Consider the following 9,139-nt stretch of genomic DNA (forward strand, 5'->3'; position numbering starts at 1 on the left):
AACAGTATGGAGATTCCTCAAGAAATTAAAAATAGAACTATTATGTGATCCAGCTATTCCACTTCTGTGTATTTATCCAAAGACATGAAAACACTAATTCAAAAAGATGTGTGCACCCCTATGTTCATTGCAGCATTGTACACAATAGCCAAGACTTGGAAACCACCTAAATGCCCATCAACCAATGAATCAATAAAGAAGATGTGGTATATATGCATACAATGGAATACGACTAGGCCATAAAAATGAAATCTTGCCGTTTGTGACAACATGGATGGACCTTGAGGGTATTATGCTAAATGAGATGAGTAATATAGAGAAAGACAAATACCATATGATTTCACTCATATGTGGAAGATAAACACATAGATAAGGAGAACAGATTGGTGGTTACCAGCGGGGAAGGAGGGTGGGGGGAGGACAAAAGGAGTAAAGGGGCACAAGTGTATGGTGAGGGATGACAATTAGACTTTTGGTAGGGAACACCGTGTAGTCTATACAGAAGGTGAAATATAATGATGTACATCTGAAATTTATGCGGTGTTATAAACCAGTATTACCTCAAAAAAGTTTTTAAAACTGGTCCTTCACTACAGTCAGTTTGAGAAGCACCGTTCTATGGGTCAAAGTCATCTGTAAGGTGAGGATAAACTGTCAACCTTGGATCGATCACAATTTTAGATGGTGTGAATCCAGTGAGTTAGGGAAAAAAGGGCCACTTTATTCCGGCGGAAAAGATGAAGATTGCTCTGAGTTTCACTTCTTCATCTTTCCCACTAGAGGGCAGTCAAGAAGTATTTATCATTGCCAGGTGCCTCATAAAGCCAAAGGGGCTCTTCAACCAAGAGATTGAAGCACACAGAGAAAATAAATCAGAGAGACATAGATCTCCCAGTGAACACTTTATTGAGCACCAATACTGTCCTGTACCGCACTGAGAATCCATAAAGAGTTCGAAACCCAGTGTCTATGTATTCGTAGCTAAAATCCAAGATAGTAGATGAAAATGGGACAACACAAGGCTAAAGAGACCGTTTTACGAGATGAAAAGAGTTCTGAGATTGGTTGTACAACAATGTGAATATATGTAACGCTACTGAACTGCACATTTAAAAATGGTTGAGATGGTAAGTTTTGTATCATATGTATTTTGCTACAATTGAGAGAGAGAGAGATTCTTCAGGCCAGAACCCCGGGTGGGCAGGAACCATCTGCATCGACAGCTCCAGCTCACTCATTGTGAAAAGGAGAAGTGGAGGGACATGGGCCAGCACATCACAAGGCTTGTTGAGCCTTTGCTCAGGGGCACGTGCATACACTGATACTTTTATTCTGGGTCGCCACTACAAATCTTAAGCCATCACTCTACCCTAGTTTTACCCGTTTTCCAGATGATTACTTTAGGGACTCCCTTTCCATAGTTAGTCATTTATTCAACGTTCATTTATTCAATGTTTTCTGAGTACCTGCTTTGTTCCAGGCACCCGCATATGGCTCTGGGGTACAGCTATGAGTGGGACAGACAGCTTCTGCTCTCAAGGTATTTAGAGAATAAAGCTCCAGAGAATAAAGCTCTATCTGTTTGAGGCCTTGAAGGTCCTGGGAACTGGTTTTATTTCAAGTCAGCATCGGCTTCAATCACTGGCAAGTAGGACACAGAGCTGCCGACTCTGAAATGTTCTCTGGCAAAGGTGGGACGACGACGAAGCAGGAGGGAGAATAACGACAGAGCCACAGAGATCTAGGGTTGCCTTGACGACAAGATCAGAGAAAATGGCCAAGCCCGTGCGGTGCCAAGGCTGGACTCTGAGCTTTGGCCAACTGTCCACGGAAGGATGTCACCTTTTGACTCTAACAGAACTTCACTGAAGTGAGTCTTTGAAATCCAAAGGAAGGGGGCCCACGCATTGAGGAACTCATCCCACGTCTCCCCCAGCCTTGTTCCACCGATTCTGTAGGAACGCAGGATGTTCTCACTCCAAAGGCTGTCTGAGACTGCTGGAGGCAGTAGAGGGTATGGGCAAGAGTTTGGCTTAAGAATCAAACAAGCCTCAGTTAAAACTCAGGCTGGGCCCTGTGGTAGCTGTGTAAGCTCGGACAGTACCTCTATGTCTGAGCCGCGGTTTCCCCATTTGTAAAGTGGAAATAATAATAATAGTAGCACCTCGGAGGGTGTTGGGGATGAAATTACATAATGTATGTGAAGTTCTTAGCACCATGCCTGGCATGCAATAAGCATACAATTAATGCTGACTTTAAAAACACAAGCTGAGCCGGAGCTCTGAGATCATCTCACCCAACTTCTTTGTTCTATGGATGAAAGAACAGAGGCCCAGCAGCCTAGTGACAGTGGAAAGATCGTGGATTTTGGAGTTAGACGTACCTGGTTCTGAATCCTGGCTCTACCAGTGGACTTTAGGAAGTTCACTTAATTTCTCTAAACCTCAGTTTCCTCATCTGCGAAATGGGACAATAAGGTTGTTCTGAGGACTAAGTGGGAAATATTATGTAAAGCACCTGGCACCAGAGCCTGGCGTGTAGTGTTGCCCAATAGAATGTTCCTTTGCTTCCTTCCTCCTCTCTGGTTGTGCAGAGTCATACTTATCCTAACTTTAAAAATGCAGGCCTCAGGGAGTTCAAGCTGACCTTCAGGATGAAAACATGGAAGTCAAGCAGATCTCAACTCAAATCCTGTTCCTCACCTTGGGAAGTTACTTCTCCTCTTTCTGCTGCAGTTTGCTTGTCTGTAAAATGAGAATGATAATGGTACCTACCTCCCAGGGCTGCATGAGGGTCCTGCTCTCTTTTGAAGTGTCCATAAATGTTTATTATCATGTTCTGCAACCATGGCTCTGATCTGTAAGAGACTCTCAGGGAGATAAGTAGTAATGCCAATATTCCTTCATCATTCATTCATTCATTTTTTCCTTCGTTTGTGTGCCAGATCATTATCAGGGCTGGGACTCACAGAATTAGACAAGGCTCCTGCTCTCGAGTTGCTCAGTCTAGAAGACTTAAGCAATGGCTACATGACTGTGGGTCCAGGGCTCTGAAGAGAGGCCAGGTCACCGGTGGTTAAGGGTACAGACTCTCTAGTCAGACAGCCAAGGTTTGCCCTCAGCCCTGCCACTCTGTGATTTTGTGCAAGTTACTTAACCTCTCTTGAGGGTAAACCCTAAAGATAGGGATTACCACTTTACTTCATTCATGAGGTTGTTATGAAGGTTAAATCGTTTCAAAGCAGCAAAGTGCTTAGAACAGAGCCTGGCACACAGTGAGCACTCTATGCGGGCTTGTTCAATTAATAGAAGCATAGGTACAAATGACATCAGTAGCGTTCAGGGGAGAGGGGGGAGTCCTACAGGAAGAAATTTAGGGAAACCCAGGAGAAACTCAGTGCACTTCCTACACCTCAGCTCCACTATATTTCACATTTCAAGATATTCCCAAACCTGGAAGGGACGCTGGAGAGCTTTTTGTCAAACACTCACAGTTTGCAGAGGAGAAAACTCAGGCCAGAGAGGGAAAGCGACTTGCCCAGGTGAGGTGGACAGAATAATAACCCCAAATGTGTCCAAGTCCTAACCCCCAGAATTTATGATTATGTGACCTTACATGGCAAAAGGGACTTTGCTGATGTGGTTAAGTTAAGGAATTTGACACGGGAGATTGTCCTGGATAATCTGGATGGGCCCAGTGTAATCACAAGGGTCCTTGGAGGGGAAAGAAGGAGGCAGGGGAGGCAGATGTGATGGTAGAAGCAGAGATTGCAGTGATGTGAGGCCAAAGAGACAAGGAACACGCATGTGGATGGGGCCTCTGCTTTCCCCATACCTCTTTGCCCTGTGAGTGCCCTTCCTTTGATCTGAGCCCTCATTTTCCGCTATTTGCCCCAGGAACACAATTTGCTACTTTCAGCTTTGGTAAAATGCCTTCCTCCCTACCCCTACCTTCAGAGACAAAGCCAGAGCCTCAGTCTTGGAGGTGGAAACTGGGAGTGTCAACAGACAATGAGTGATATTGGCTATCTGTGGCAATCTTCTCAGGAAAGAACTCGCCCTAGATGAGATTTGTGAACAAGGCTGATGAGATGTGGGAAATGTAGCCAATAGCAGTTAAACAGTCATCTAACTAATTATCATGGGTCCCCTGTGAGACAAGAGTTGGTGGCTAGGATAGAAAATTGGCAGGAGACAATAGTCAGAGCTTGTGTCTCCAGAACTACACAGGGCCAGAGGGGCCTTGTGAGGCTGAGAGACCAAATCTATATATTTGGACAGAAATATCCCTAGAGAGGAGAAGAAAAAGTGATCAGGCTACTGCTGCTGTAGAGAAAAAATGACAAAACCCAGGGTTTGGTTGCGATCAAGATAATGGACACTGCTGGACTTGGTGGGTGGGAACAGAATCTCACAGGAAGGTTTTGGAAGGCTGTCATTGTGGACCAAAAATTCTCCTTCAGGAAATTCATCATAGGGGAGTAATAAAAGATGCTCAGCTGCTAAGACATTCATTTCAGCTTTGTTTATAATGGTGAAAATGATCAACAATATGGGATTCGTTAAATAAATGATGGTATGGCCATATGGTAGGACACTATGCCATATATTTTTCAAAAAATGCTACTGCAGAAGACCATTTAAAGACATGAGATGGTGTTAATACACACTCATAAGTGAAAAGAATGGATTGTAAGACCACATGGGAGTAGGATCCCATTTTTGCTTTAAAAAATAATAATACTTTAAAAGCCTGGAAGGACAAATACTAAAATGTTACCAACAGTTCCCTGTGCCTGATGGAATTATGGGAGGTTTTAATTTTTTCCTTTTGGTTTATTAATATTTTCCTTAGTCAATAACTAACATGTATTATCTTTAAAAATGAAAGTTACCTATAAAAAATAGTTAAAAGGAAGGGACCACTTGGTGATATCTAGTTTGTGCCTGGATCTTCCCATATATTATCTCATTTACACTTTAAAACAGTGTGAGTCAGGTGTATTGTGCCCATTTTTCTTACGGGGAAACTGAGACACAGAGACTTTAACTTGCCCAAGGTCACTCAGTTATTAAGTGCTGGAACCAGAGTTCAAGCCAATTCCCTCTGACTGTAAGGTCATCCTCTTTCTTCTTCTTCTTCTTTTCTTTTTAAAGATTGTCACCTGAGCTAACATCTGTTACCAACCTTCCTTTTTTTTTCCTTCTCCTCTTTCTCCCCAAAGCCCCCCAGTACATAGCTGTATATTCTAGTTGTGAGAGCCTCTGGTTGTGCCATATGGGACGCCACCTCAGCATGGCCCGATGAGCGGTGCAATGCCCATGCCCAGGATCTGAACTGGCAAAACCCTGGGCCGCCAAAGCAGAGCACGCGAACTTAACCACTCGGCCACGGGGCCGGCCCCACCCTCTTTCTACAATACCACTTGCCTCCCTTTAAAGAATTCCCAGGTCCATCTGTGCTCTTTCTGTGTTCTGAGCAACCTTCACATAGTAGACTTGGCTTGCGTTATCCTCAGAAGAGAGAACAATACTGCTGCTGTCGGACTCAAGGAATTGCCTTATAAACTAATACATTCATTTCCTGTTTCATTATTCCCACGCTTGTTGATCACTTAGAATAAATTGGTCCCTCCAGACCTGATTAGGGCTGGGGAAACTGGTGGATCAAGGCCCAGGGTCCATGCTGGCAGGCTCTGGCTGCCCTGGCCGGTTTCCTGCCAGCTTCCTTCACTCTAACTCCCAGTGGGTCATTTGAAATAAGCTGTGGGCTCTGTAAACACTAGAAGCTGGGTGATCCTCCAGCATGTGTTAACCCAGGGCATTGAGATAAATGCTTAGTTTCCATCGTGCAAGTGATCAAGGAGAGGGACGTGTCTAAATGGACTGGGTATCCACACCACTTAGCACAGTACTTGGCATGGAGAAGACATTTTTTTTGGCTGGGATCTGAACCTGTGAACCTGGGCCACCGAAGCAGAGAACACTGAGCCCAACCACTATGGAGCCAACCCCAGAGAAGACTCTTGGTCAATATAGAGTGTATCCATGGCCACAGGAGCTCAGTCATGTCACTCTCCCTGCCAGCAGCTGCCTTTTTTCTCCCCTCAGGTCGAACATTGCCCAAGCGGTAGAGAACTGAGCAAGCCATTAGGATTTTCTGAAGACCTGCACTATGTCTTGTTATCTGAAATGACTAGAGGGAAGGTGACAGAAAGGAACAACTATTGAGTGCCTGCCTGTCATCAACATTCCATTCTGTCTAATATTCATTCACTTATTCACTCGACAAATATACAACTTGTTGAATACCCACTATGATCTAGACCTTGTACTGGATACCAGAGAATAAACAAATAAAAAGGATGCCATGTAAGAAGCTTCTTACTTAAAGCATAGAATTTTTAAAAAAATTTGTTTAAATTATTGTGCAGTAAAATTGACTTTTCTTCTGGTGTACAGGTCTATGCATTTTAACACATATAGATTCATGTAACCAGCTTCACAATCAGGATACAGAACAAAGTGTAAGAATTTTAATTTCCAATTGACTACTGAGGAATTTGAAGTCCAGAGAGTTTGAGCGACACCGCAAACTCAAGCAACCTGGTGTTAACAAAGATGACAGAAGGAAATCTGGGTTTTGCCGTTGAGTCAGCGAGAGGCTAAGGAAGGGCTCTGTGGCCTAGCATTGGTCCTGGAAGTGGAAACCCCCTCTTTTTCACAGACAGTTGCAAACTTCTTGGTGTCAGTGAAGTCTACTCTGAAGACTTTGAGACAGCTGCTAGGAATTTAGAATTCAGCTGGGACCAGCAGTTTACTCTTCCCACTTCCCTGCCCAGTCTCAAGGTGTCTGGCTTGTCTGGAATAAGCGATTTTAACTAAGAGGTATTTTGACCCACTTTCTTTAAAAAATGTGAATACAATGCACTCTTTTGCCAATAACTCCTGTTCATCTTGGTGACTGTCAATTGACGTACCCCAAATGAATCACTTCTTGTTCTGACTCCTCTCTTATCATAAGCCTGCTTTGAACTTCATGTGTTTAATGAGCTCCATACTGGAAAATAAACATTTCAGTGTTGTGAAAATTGTAAATTGAAAGTCAATAAAGTTGAGTAAAAGGTCGAGGCCGCTGGTAGAGCAGAAGGGGGCGTACAGGTAAACAGGACTGAACACAGAGTACTGGCCTGGATCGGCGGCCCAGATGCCCCTTGGGCCCACCCATTTGGTCCTGACCCATCCACCACTGGCGCCATCTGGTGGCAATGGCTGGTTTTCCAGATGTAGCTGCAGGGGGTCCAGGCCTCCAAGGAAGGGTTAAGCTTGCCTTCCCAGTGGAAAGGGAAATTCCTCTCCTCAAAGTCCCCAACAGGAACCCAGAGGCCCACCCCTACAGCTGGTAACCCCTCGCTTGGAGCAGGCCACATGAACACATTCTTTCCAAAGTGTTCGGAATTCCTACCCTAGTATCATTGGACTGGAAGGGACTTTAGAGAGGGACCCACCTCCTGTCCAGACTCACACATCCTGTCCCCATCATAAGGACTCCTGGCCTTGGTGGGGGTGGGAACACACCAGTGACCAGGCACTCCCTCCCCAGGGTAGCCCACTCAGTGGTCACACAACACAAATGGCTGGAAAGATCTTCCCTATAGTAGCTGGCACATGTGGCCCACTGACACCCATCCACTGTTCCCAGTGCAGGATTATACAACAGGCAGACCAAGCAGAGCTCATGGAATCAGCAAAGTGGAGACATCTGAAAGCACAAAAAAATTTTTCAAAGGGGCTTGATAATTGATAGTATCCCCAAAAAAAGAAAGGAAAAAAAAGCACTGAAGTGGTTATCATGGGAAAAATCAGAACTTTACTGAACTTCCTTACACTTGTTTTTAGGATTTACATTGTTTTATTTTGCATTACCTATCTGGATGGGGGTCAGGCAAGAAGTACGGTCATCTTTAGAGGTTGAAGACTTCTAAAGGTCTTAAACGAGCCCCAGTGGTCCTAAATTCTGCTCTCTGCATTTACCTAGAGGTAGTCTCCTCCTCGGGGTAGCCCATCAAAATATCTGATGACTTCCTCCGCTCTCACACTCAACGTTCGTTGTAATTTGTCAGCCTCCAGGATGCTCTTTCTGAGCAACTGGGAGAGAATTGGGGTTTCCCCCAAGACACTCCACCCCGACTGTATTTGTCTTTCCACTAGGTGTCCTGACCCATGTGCCTGGAGGCAGCAATATCCCCTGAGTGGGCGCCCAGGAGGTGCCCACAGGGTCAGTGACTATTCTTTTACTTCATGGCTGAGGCTTGAACATCCGCCCACCCTTCCCCATCAGCCTTATGTCACCAGTCTGGAGGGATGGGCATCTTCCCTTTGCTCCTTACACAGTCCCAGGATAGCCATGGTGTCCTACCAGGCTCTCCATAGCAGAGTTGTGGAATGGGGCTGAAATTGAGAGTTGGTGCCCCTTAGCCCAGTAGGATGAGGGTATAGGAAGGGGTGACTAAGCCTCCGTAGCAGTCTAGGGGTCATAAATTTCACAGCTCTTATTACTAAACAGGGTAGGGCAGAGTGAGGCCTCGAGAGAACAGGGGACCATGAACGGAACAGGAAGTGGTCACTGTGATTCAACCATAGAGCTTTTTCCTGAGTGTCATCTGTCAAGAGTGACACAGCTTTTGGGGAAAGTCACTGTGCTGAGGTGGGGGTGTGGGTGGGTGGGGGGATGTTGAAGTTATGGGCTGGTGCTGCCACAGAACTGGGCAGTGAGACAAGGCAGAAGAGCATCGTTGGTGTCTCCAGGGAACTGTGGCCAGCACCAACCCTAGTCATGTGGGGAAACACTTCTCTGGAGAGGGGGACAGCCCTCAGGAGGCAGCATCTCTCTGCCTTCCTGGAGTCAGAGACCTACTTACTAGAGATACCATTTGGAGGGTTTACTTTACTTCTCTGGACCTCTATTTCCTTATCAATGTAATGAGAATAATAATAGAGTCCACTAACAGAGTTCTTGTAAAAATCAAATCAGATGTAAGTTTATCATGTAGAAGAGAGATTGGTGGTAGGTGGTAATAAACAATAGCTGTTATTATTTTATGTTTGTTGTATTCAGGGGCTCCTAGAGGTGGAAATCT

Source organism: Equus asinus, chromosome 2, assembly GCF_041296235.1.
Source record: "Equus asinus isolate D_3611 breed Donkey chromosome 2, EquAss-T2T_v2, whole genome shotgun sequence".
NCBI lineage: Eukaryota > Metazoa > Chordata > Mammalia > Perissodactyla > Equidae > Equus > Equus asinus.